The sequence below is a fragment of the Trachypithecus francoisi genome, unplaced genomic scaffold (genome assembly GCF_009764315.1).
Source record: "Trachypithecus francoisi isolate TF-2019V2 unplaced genomic scaffold, Tfra_2.0 Lachesis_group5, whole genome shotgun sequence".
Classification (NCBI taxonomy): Eukaryota; Metazoa; Chordata; class Mammalia; order Primates; family Cercopithecidae; genus Trachypithecus; species Trachypithecus francoisi.
The window spans coordinates 102,085,968-102,098,209 of record NW_022681470.1 but is presented as its reverse complement, the minus strand read 5'-3'; positions in this window follow the sequence as shown (position 1 = coordinate 102,098,209).

Genomic DNA, 12,242 nt, shown 5'->3' with positions numbered 1-12,242 from the left:
TGTAAGACAGAAAAGTTCTGACAAAATGGTTAATTAGATAGATCTCCTGTGCTTCCACCAGCCATCCCAACCCTTAGTCTGCTACCCCCACACCATTATATAGATTGAAAGACTTGAGATGGGAGAGAAGAGAGTAGAACAGATGAGAAAACTATATGTTCATAGGTCTTTTAAGAGGTCTCTCACTGAACCCTCACATTGACTAGCTCCAAATGAAGGCATTGATAGGACTCACATAAACCTTTGAGATGTAAGAATATAAAGGACCAGAAAAATATCTGAATCAAAAAGGTCCACTGAATGGTAAGTTTATTTTTAAAAAATGTCTACATATAGACACCTCATACATGAAATGTACAAAGTGAGAATCCTCAAAGTCCCAAATCAGCAACAATCACTCTCAAAGTAACAAGGATGGGGATGGCACCATAATGGAGAGATAAAGTGGAAGCCAGGCAGCTTTCGAATACTAACTTTACTTGTTTATTTATTTATTATTTTTAATTTCAGTAGGTTTTTGGGGGAACAGGTGGTGTTCGATTACATGAATAAGTTCTTCAACAGTGATTTCTGAGATTTTGGGGCACCCATCACCCAAGCGGTATATACTATACCCAATATGTAGCCTTTTATCTCCTGCCACCCCGACCCTTTTGTCTGAGTCCCCAAAGTCCAGTGGATCATTCTTGTGCCTTTGTATCCTAATAACTCCCACATGTGACTGAGAACATACAATGTTTGGTTTTCCATTCCTGAGTTACTTCACTTACAATAAGAGTCTCCAATTCCATCCAGGTTGTTGCAAATGCCATTATTTCATTCCTTTTTATGGCTGGGTAGTATGGAACTCTAGCTTTAAAGTGCAAAGGAAAACAACTTTCAACCTGGAATTCTGTACCCAGCCAACCAACCATTAAGGGTTAGTATGACAAAAAGATATGTTAAAGTTATAAGAACGTAGTTAAGATTGCTATCCATAGACTCATGGAAATTACTGCCTAAGCATGCCCTTTGTCAAAAAATAAAAGAATCCCAGAAGATGTGTTACAATAAAGAAATAAGTGTTGACTGTATTAAATAGTTATAACAATGTTTAAAATAAAATTAATAATACCTTTATTTTATTTTTAATATAAGTGGGAACAAAAATACCAGACAATAACAACTGAGATTAAAGAGAGTTAGGAATGAAGTGAAAATATTCTAAGATCTGGCCAGGCACGGTGGCTCATGCCTGTAATCCCAGCACTTTGGAAGGCCGAGGCGGGCAGATCACGAGGTCAGGAGATCGAGACCATCCTGGCTAACATGGTGAAACCCCATCTCTACTACAAATACAAAAAATGAGCCGGGCATGGTGGCGGGTGCCTGTAGTCCCAGCTACTCAGGAGGCTGAGGCAGGAGAATGGCATGAACCCAGGAGGCGGAGCTTACAGTGAGCCGAGATGGCGCCACTGCACACTGCACTCCAGCCTGGGCAACAGAGCGAGACTCTGTCTCAAAAAAAAAAAAAAGTGATCCTGATTAAATTGAGACTTCATTACAAAATATTAATTTAAGTATATGTGTTATCAGAGGCCTTTTTTGATAATGCAAACTTGATGTTGCTGCATTTATGATGAAATATTACAATTGAGCCCCACATTCACCAAGACTTCCAGTAGAGCAGGAAAGTCTTTCTGAGTCGTACACCTTCACGTCACTCTTGCCTCCAGCACTAATACTCCATCCACTCAAATCTGTGCTCCTTCAACACCACGTGTTGGTAGTTCCTGGAACAACCCCATTCGAGGTCACACCTCCATGCCTTTTTTCATGTAATTCCTCTGCTTGCAATGCCCTTTTTCTCATTCCTTGTTTGGGCGTGTTTATTCATCTTTTAATTAATTCATTCAATAAATATTGAATGTGATTACGTGCAAGAATCTGGGTATATGGGTGTAGGTGTGGTAGGGAAGGGGACAGGAGGTGAGAAAAAGTTGAAGAACAGCCATCTGGTTTCTGTCCTGCAGGATCTTACCACAATGACAACTTGGTTTGGTTTACAGCATTACTTTGGAGGCTTTTCCTTATTCTACTCTCTGACAGCAGAAATGCCTTCCGTTGTGCTCACATACCCCACGCCTGGCACTTAGAGTCTCTGTTTTCTGGTTGGCTACCTGATATTTCACTAAGCTACTTTAGGTCAGGGATCATACCTCCTTCCTCTCTCTCACCTTATGCTCAGCAATTTTTAGTAGCAAAGCTAACCCAAAGAAGAGTAGTTGCTTCAAAATCTGCCTCTTTTCTTCTTACGTATTTCCATCTAGCGGTTCTAGGGAACAAGCAAGCTCACTCATATCTTTCTTTTTCCCACAGAGGAAACTTCACTTTATTTTTATTTTTTTCTTTTGAGATGAGTCTCGCTCTGTTGCCCAGGCTGGAGTGCAGTAGTATGAGCAGCCTCCTATGCAGCCTCTACCTCCCAGGTTCAAGTGATTCTCCTGCGTCAGCCCCCCAAATGATTGGGATTTTAGGTGCCCACCGCCATGCCCAGCTAAGTTTTGTATTTTTAGCAGATGGGCTTTCACCATATTGGTCAGGTTGGTCTGGAACTCCTGACCTCAGGTGATCTGCCTGCTTCGGCTTCCCAAAGTGCTAGGATTACAGGCATGAACCACTGCATCCAGCCCAGGAAAACTTCACTGAACATATTTTTGGAGAAGATATTCACTTCTTTGTCAGGGAGAAATGCCTTATTTCCTCTCTTGGAAGAATTCATGCTCTAAGCCCACTTGAAACAATTAAAATTCCTCTATGAGGTGATTTAACTTGGCTTCCTGAAAGACTCCAAATGGAAACCTGTGCATTAGTACATCCCTACAGGTAGATAGTACATTTCTCAAAAGTGGTATGTGATTAAACATGCTTAGATCAAAGTGAATATTCTGATAAAAAATTAAAATGTGATCTCTCTCCATAAGTCCGCAGATATTCAGTAAGCTCTCGTCAGTTTGTGACATGCTGGTGCAGCTGTCAAACAGAATTCCCTAAGACAATGGACGTATTCTACTCTGTGGTGTCAGTGAGGTAGTCACTAGCACATACGGCTATCAAGCACTCAAAATATGATGACTAAGAATGGGGAGTTGAATTGTGAACTTCATTTAATTCCAATTAGTTAAACTTAAGTTTAAACAGTTATGTGTGGCGGCCGGGCGCGGTGGCTCAAGCCTGTAATCCCAGCACTTTGGGAGGCCGAGACGGGCGGATCATGAGGTCAGGAGATTCAGACCATCCTGGCTAACACGGTGAAACCCCGTCTCTACTAAAAAATACAAAAAGTAGCTGGGCGAGGTGGCGGGCGCCTGTAGTCCCAGCTACTCGGGAGGCTGAGGCAGGAGAATGGCGTAAACCCGGGAGGTGGAGCTTGCAGTGAGCTGAGATCCGGCCACTGCACTCCAGCCTGGGCGACAGAGCAATACTCCGTCTCAAAAAAAAAAAAAAAAAAAAAAATGTGCGGCTAGTGGCTGCCATATCGTACAGCACAAACCAAGAAGACGGGGGCAAATTTTTTTGTGGAAACAAGTTGATGTGGAACAAAAGGTGAATTGTTCCTGTTTGCAGGGAAGCTTAGAGACAGAGGGAAACTCATGGAAGTAGGTTCTGAGTACCTAAGGAATTGTGGGGAGTTTGGGGGAAAGCTGTAGAACTTGTATTTGAGCCAAATGTAATTAGGTTGCCAAGCAGGAGTGTCTCAGCTGGCACCTAGGGTACACTTTAGAAAGAAATCGTTGTCATTCTCTGCGATGTGATAGACTGAGTCTGGAGTTCTTTTGTTACATCTACAGCACAGTTTTCTTCCTCTGCTTTCCCTGATTCAAGCTTGGATGTGGTTCCTTTCCCTTCCTCTTCAAATGACTGATGAACTTCATTTTGAGTTGAATAAAGGAACTTCTCAATATTTCTTCATTTGAGGTCACGGGTAAATTGTCTACAGTTTCAGTCTGACAGTTACTTACTTAGGATCCATTTTAACTAATGAACAGCTTCTGTTTTACTAGTAGTTCATGCCTGTCAGAAGTTTTTTGAAAGGGTGGAAAGAAGAACCTCAGCCCCAGACCGGCAGCAGTGTGGAAAGTATGCATTGAAATGGCGTTAGAAAGAGGTCAAAGAAGATGTATTTTTGGGGGAATGTGATAAAATGAAGTCTGGTAGAAGGATTTGGAGAAGAACTGACATGACTATATAATATGGAGGTGAGTCTTGTAATTTTTTTTCTAATTTTAAATCCTAAGAAACAGCATAAACTAATCATTATATTTAAAAAGAAGGAAAAAAATGCTGTGATTTTGTCCCTGCTTCCACAGGGTGCAGACTTTTATGGCCCTGGACTTTGTCCCTTCATATTTTACAGAGCTATTGACTATGATCACTGATACAAGCAAACCCTTAATATCTCCTTATATTGAAAGCAAATCCTATCAGCAGGAGAGAGGAAATGAATCACTGTGGAGATGCCCATTAACTTTTATAGCCAGTTTGAAGAAACTCTTGTCTTGAGAGCAGCAGGATTCATCCCCACTCACTCATCCCACAGTGGGAGACACGTGGCATGGAACTAACTCTCCTTCTCCACCACTTCATGAACAACCTATTATCTATTTTCATGATAAACTCTCCAGCTAGAAAGTATCAGTTGATTTGCCCAAGAGGCGCAATGGAAGTTCCACTCCCAAGAAGTAAAATAAAAAGCTTTCATCTGTCAAGGTTTTCAGCTCAGACTTAATCTCCTTCATGGATCCTGTCCTAAACCAGCCGCCTCCTCTATAACATTTCCCACAGTCTATGTAAATTATTTGCTTATGGGCCTAATGTCCTTAATAAGATATCTTTTCTCAAGAATAGAGATGTGACTTTTCATATTTGTCTATGTGTCTCGCACTTCAGTTGTGTTTAACAAGTGCTCACTGGACACATCTCAGTGTATTGAAATCCCCAGGATAGCGCTTGACACATAGAAGGCCCACAATACATGTTAGTTTCTTTATTCTATATCTTCTTCTAAAGATTTTCGCTGTCGGGCCGGGCGCGGTGGCTCAAGCCTGTAATCCCAGCACTTTGGGAGGCCGAGACGGGCGGATCACGAGGTCAGGAGATCCAGACCATCCTGGCTAACCTGATGAAACCCTGTCTCTACTAAAAAAATACAAAAAAACTAGCCGGGCGTGGTGGCGGGCGCCTGTAGTCCCAGCTACTTGGGAGGCTGAGGCAGGAGAATGGCGTAAACCCAGGAGGCGGAGCTTGCAGTGAGCTGAGATCCGGCCACTGCACTCCAGCCTGGGTGACAGAGCGAGACTCCCATTCAAAAAAAAAAAAAAAAGATTTTCACAGACTAGATTGAGCTTTTTATCTCAATAATTCATGTACATTTTACAGACGCATATGTAGAGGTGTAAAAGGCTATTATAATAGCAGGCACTATAATTCATTTTGAGGGGAATTGTCTTTGATAGGGAAAATACCTTGGTAAATAAATTTGGGTGGAAAGTGAGACTCTAAGAATATTGATTAGGAAAATGCAAGGCAGTAAAACGTACTTAAATTGTTCTGCTTTTGAGCAATAAACTGGACATTTAATGGAGGGGAGCAGGAGAGAAAGGTGAAGAGAGGGAGAGAAAGGAGACAGCAGAGTAGTAAAGCACTGCAATGTGTTCCAAAGGGCTTTTAAAAACATGTCTGTCTAATATTAAGCTAAATTTTTGTTTACTCTTTTGTAAATTGTAAGCTTTCCAAATTCTACTATATTCACAGAGGCCTTGTAAGAGTGGAGATTTTGCTTTGCTTTGCTTTTATTTTTCTATTAGAATTTCAAAGTGTTGTGTTTATTAAAAAGCACCATATTATACTTAGACCACAATTTCATTTTTGTAGAAAAAAAAAAAAGCTGTATAAGTATTCACGGGTGTATTAATTTGTACACATAGAAAATCACACTGATATGTGATTATTCTCGGGGAATGAGACGGGAGTGGTGGAAAAAGAGAAGAACTTTGACTTTTCTTTTTTGGAGACGGAGTCTCGCTCTGTCGCCCGGGGCTGGAGTGCAGTGGCCGCATCTCAGCTCACTGCAAGCTCCGCCTCCCAGGTTTACGCCATTCTCCTGCCTCAGTCTCCCGAGTAACTGGGACTACAGGCGCCCGCCACCTCGCCCGGCTGGTTTTTTGTATTTTTTAGTAGAGACGGGGTTTCACCGTGTTAGCCAGGATGGTCTGGATCTCCTGACCTCGTGATCCGCCCGTCTCGGCCTCCCAAAGTGCTGGGATTACAGGCTTGAGCCACCGCGCCCGGCGAACTTTGACTTTTTATGTAAATCTGTATTGTTTGAAAATGATCACTAGCATGTTTTATTTTGTAATTAGCCAAACAAATAAATACATGAACTAATCCCTTTTCCAGCCTCCTCACCAGGCTGCTGGGAAGATCAATTATGATAATCTATGTGAAAATTGTTTAAAACTATAAAGTGCTCTGAAAGCTCAGAAGTGCTATGAACACATAAGGGATTATTTATGTCATTGAGAAAAATGTGCCATGACTTTGGTTTCTCAATTCCTTGTTATTAAAATAAAGGAGTTGGACTACATGGTTTCTTAAACTCCTGCCAGGTTCAGATTCTCTATGGTGTGTCTCTGTTCCTTGCTTTTCAATCTCCAAGCTCTCAAAATCGCATCCTCCTGCCTTATGGGCTTCCATAGCATGTCCTCAGGGCTCACCTGGTCTGTAACCTTGGCCTTTGTGAGTCCCAGAAGATTATTCAGCCTGCTTTCAAGGAGGGCTGCTCTCCAGCACTATATGTACAGGAAGCCTGCCTGTTTGCTGACTTCACTCGGTTGCCATAAAGCTGGATTAGATATCTGTAAACATCTTTAATGACCAGGATTATTTGAGAACTTGTCGTTCCTCTTCTGGCTTGGAGAAAGCTATTTAACCAGAAGACCATGGCCTGTGATTTTTTTTTCTTTTCTTTTCTTTTTTCATTATACTTTAAGTTCTAGGGTACAAGTGCACAACGTGCGCGTTTATTACATAGGTATACATGTGCCATGTGGGTTTGCTGCATCCATCAACTCATCATTTACGGTAGGTATTTCTCCTAATACTATCCCTCCCCCAGGCCCCCAGCCCCTGACAGGCCCCAGTGTGTGATGTTCCCCAACCTGTGTCCAAGTGATCTCATTGTTCAATTCCCACCTATGAGTGAGAACATATGGTGTTTGGTTTTCTGTCTTTGCGATAGCTTGCTGGGAATGATGGTTTCCAGCTTCATCCAAGTCCCTGAAAGGACATGAACTCATCCTTTTTTATGGCTGCATAGTATTCCATGGTGTGTATGTGTCACATTTTCTTAATCCAGTCTATTATTGATGGACATTTGGGTTGGTTCAAGTCTTTGCTGTTGTGAATAGTGCTGCAATAAACATACATGTGCATGTGTCTTTATAGTAGCATGATTTATAATCCTTTGGATATATACCCAGTAATGGGATTGCTGGGACAAATGGTAATTCTAGTTCTAGATCCTTGAGCAATCGCCACACTGTCTTCCACAATGGTTGAACTAATTTACACTCCCACCAACAGTGTAAAAGCATTCCTATTTCTCCACATCCTCTCCAGCATCTGTTATTTCCTGACTTTTTAATGATCGCCATTCTAACCGGTGTGAGATGGTATCTCATTGTGGTTTTGATTTGCATTTCTCTGATGACCAGTGATGATGAGCATTTTTTCATGTGTCTGTTGGCTGCACAGATGTCTTCTTTTGAGAAGTGTCTGTTCATATCCTTTGCCCACTTTTTGATGGGGTTGTTTGTTTTTTTCTTGTAAATATGTTTGAGTTCTTTGTAGATTCTGGATATTAGCCCTTTGTCAGATGGGTAGATTGCAAAAATTTTCTCCCACTTTGTAAGTTGCCTGTTCACTCTGATGGTAGTTTCTTTTGCCATGCAGAAGCTCTTTAGTTTAATTAGATCCCATTTGTCTATTTTTAGCTCGTGATTTTTGGTTATTTGCTTTCTCTCATTTTTCTTTTTATTTCACATTGGATTCTGATGACTTCAAAATTTCTCCCTCCCTCCCTTCTTCTTATCTTTCTCCCTGTATTCTTTTCTTCTCCCCTGATCCTTTAAGCCATTTTCTTTCTATTATGTATCCACTTGTTTCTTATCTGTTGTGTCTTACCATATCGCCTCCTCAAAATGACTAGGTGAAAATATGGATTCCTTTATTACCAAATTCCTTGTTTCATTTTGTATTTTATGAAAATTTTTGTGATAGGATTACTTTATTTGGTTTTATTTATATAGAATAAAATGCACACATCTTAACTATTAAACTAGAAGGATTTTGACATATCTATACACTTGCGTAACATTAATCCAGATCAAGATAGAGAACAGTTTCATTACCTTGGAAAATTCCTCCTGCCCTTTCCCAGTCAGTCTTCCCACCAATGATGCAATATTCTTACTTCTTTCACCATAGATTAGTTTTGGCTTTTTGTCCATTTCATATGAATGAAATCATATAATACATACTCTTTTATGTCTTGATTTTTTCACTCAACATAATGCTTTTGTAATTCATCGACATTGTTGCCAGTACTAATAGTTTGTTTTTTTTTTTTTATATTGCTAAGTACTATTTCATTATATGAATGTAGCACAGGTTATTTATTATTATTATTGTTCATTCTTGGTTGATGGGCATTTTGGCTATTTCTGGTTTTAGCCTAAAGTTGCTATGAATATTCTTTTTTTTCTTTATTTCTTCTAAAAAAAACAACAACAACGGAATACATGTGCAGAGCATGCAGGTTTGCTCCATAGGTATACATGTGCCATGGTGGTTTGCTGCACCTATTGACTCATCCTCTAAGTTCCCTCCCCTCTACCCCCATCCCCCAACAGGCCCTGGTGTGTGTTGTTCCCCTCTCTGTGTGTTTTGGTTACTGTAGCCTTGTAGTATAGTTTGAAGTCAGGTAGCGTGATGCCTCCAGCTTTGTTCTTTTTGCTTAGGATTGTCTTGGCTATACGGGGTCTTCTTGGATTCCATAGAAATTTAAAATAGTTTTTTCTAATTATGTGAGGAATGTCAATAGTAGTTTGATGGGAATAGCATTTAATCTATAAATTACTTTGGGCAGTATGGCCATTTTCATGATATTGATTCTTCTTATCCATGAGGATGGAATGTTTTTCCATTTGTTTGTGTTCTTTCTTATTTCCTTGAGCAGTGGTTTGTAGTTCTCCTTGAAGAGGTCCTTCACATCCCTCGTTAGCTGTATTCCTAGGTATTTTATTCTCTTTGTAGCAGTTGTGAATGGGAATTCATTCATGACTTGGCTCTCTGCTTGCCTATTGTTGGTGTAAAGGAATGGTTGTGAGTTTTGCACATTGATTTTGTATGCTGAGACTTTGCTGAAGTTGCTTATCAGTTCAAGAAGTTTTTGGGCTGAGCTGATGGGGTTTTCTAAGTATAAAATCATATCATCTGCAAACAGAGACAACTTGACATCCTCTCTTCCTATCTGAATACCCTTTATTTCTTTTTCTTGCCTGATTTCCCTGGCCAGAACTTCCAATACTATGTTGAGTAGGAGTGGTGAAAGAGGGCATCCTTGTGCCAGTTTTCAAAAGGAATGCTTCCAGCTTTTGCTTATTCACTATGATATTGGCTATGTGTTTGTCATAATAGCTCTTATTATTTTGAGATATGTTCCATCAATACCTAGTTTATTGAGAGTTTTTAACATGAAGGGGTGTTGAATTTTATCAGATACCTTTTCTGCATTTATTGAGATAATCATGTGGTTTTTGTCTTTGGTTCTGTTTATGTGATGGATTATGCTTATTGATTTGCATATATTGAGCCAGCCTTGCATCCCAGGGGTGAAGCTGACTTATCTTTCAATAGTCAGGTCCCTCTTCTGTAGGGCATCTGCAGTTTGCTAAGGGTTCACTTCAGGCCCTATTCATCTGGTTTGCTCCCATGCCTGGGGATGTCACTCACGGAGGCTGGAGAACAGCAAAGATGGGTGTTTGCTCCTTCTTCTGGGACCTCTGACGTCCAGGGGCACTAACCTGATTCCACTAGGATCGCTCCTGCATAGGATGTCTGACAACTCCTGTTAGAGGGTCTCATCCAGTTGGGTGGCACAGGGAGCAGGACCCATTTAATAAAGCACTTTATCCCTTGGTGGAGAGGGCGGGCTTTGCTGTGGGGACACCCACTGGTCTGGGCTGCCTGGATTCCTCAGAACTACCAGGAGGAGAGGCTGAGTCTGCTGGTCTGCAGAGACTGCATCCACCCCTCCCGCTAGGGGCTCAGGCCCAGGGAGATCCGAATTCTGTCCCTGAGCCTCTGGTTGGAGTTATTGGAGAGAGTGCAGGGAAGCCCCGCCCAATGAGGAAGGATAGGTCAGATTTAGGCCTGAAGAGGCACACTGGCGGCAGACTGCCACAGTGTGTTGGGCTGTGGGGACAAGTCTTGGAACCAAGTTGTCCAGCCTCTCTGGCTCCAGCGGGGGAAAAGCCCAGCCTGGAGCTATAGAAATGGGTGCTGCCCTTCTCCCGTGACAGGGAACTTAGCGTGTTAGGCAGTTGCGAGTCCCAGTGCTGGCTGCTGCCCCTTCCCCAAAAAGCTCAAAAGGCTTAGACAGCAGGCAGCTGCAGCAGATGCTGGTCACTCCTCTCCCTGGGAGTTCTGTAGGCTTAAGCAGATTCTAGCTGAGAGGCCGTAAGAATCTGCACATTCTGGGATTGGGAGGCTAGGCCCCAGTGGTGTGGGTTTGTGAGTGGGATCTTCCAATCCGTGGGTTGCCCAGTTCCGTGGAAAAAGCACAGTTTCCCCAGCTGGGTAGCACCTTCAGTCACCACCTCCCTTGGCTTGGGGAAGAGGGTTCCCCTTTCCCGTGTGGCTCTCAAGTGGGCCACCACACCACACTGTTCTTTCTCTCTGTGAGTCACGCCAGCCTTCTAGTCAATTCTGATGAGAGAACTTGGATACCTTGGTTGCCGGTGAAGGATTCACACGGTTATTAAGGTTTTTTTGATAGGAGTCTCTGGTCACTGCTGCTTCTAGTCAGCCATCTTGGCCCCACCACCCCATGTCTGAAATGTATAGCTGAAATGGATTTATGGAGCCAAACTAAATATAAAAGTAGCGCAGCAGCAGGAAGAGCTATGTAGGCACTCTTGGTCCTCAGATTGAACACAGGGAAGCCATTCCTGGCTTTATCTCATGGAGGTCCTTGGGGTATGAATATTCTTACACAAGCCTTCTGGTAGACATATGTTTTAATTTCATGAGAGGAGTGGGATTTTAGTGTCATGTGACAGGTGTATATTTAAGCTTATTGGAAACTGACAAGCTGTCTTTCGGGGCTTTTGAATCATTTTACATTCCCACTAGCAATGCATGAGAGTTCCAAGTGCTCCACATCCTCAGTAATTGTTAGTAATTGTTAATCTGGCATTGTTAGTGTTTTAATACTTTTTGTCTTAATTCAAAAAGTGAGACATTTATTTTGCATGCTATAACTTAACACAAAGTAAGGGATTACAAACTGTTCAACTATCAACATAGCAAAAGGGCAACCCAAAGAATGGGAGACAGTATTTGCAAATTATATATCTGATAAACGAGTAATATCCAGAGTATATAGAGAACTCTTAAAAGTCAACAACAGGCAGGGTGCTGTAATCTCACCAGTTTTGGAGGCCAAGACGGGCAGATCACGAGGTCAGGAAATCGAGACCATCCTGGCTAATACGGTGAAACCCCGTCTCTACTAAAAATACAGAAAATGAGCCAGGCGTGGTGGTGGGCACCTGTAGTCCTAGCTACTCGGAGGCTAAGGCAGGAAAATGGCGTGAACCCGGGAGGCGGAGCTTGCAGTAAGCCGAGATCGCTCCACTGCACTCCAGCCTGGGCGACAGAGTGAGACTCTGTCTCAAAAAAAAAAAAAAAAAGTCAACAACAAAACATAACCCATGTTGAAGTGATAACAGCAATCTGCACTCCCCACGTTCATTGCAGCACTATTCACAACAGCTACAAGACATTGAGTCAACCTCAGTGTTCATCAGTAGATGAATGAATAAAGAAAATGTACTGTGTATACACAATGGAATACTATCCAGCCATAAAAAAGAAGGAAATTCTAGCATTTACGACAACATGAATGAACCTGGAGAATA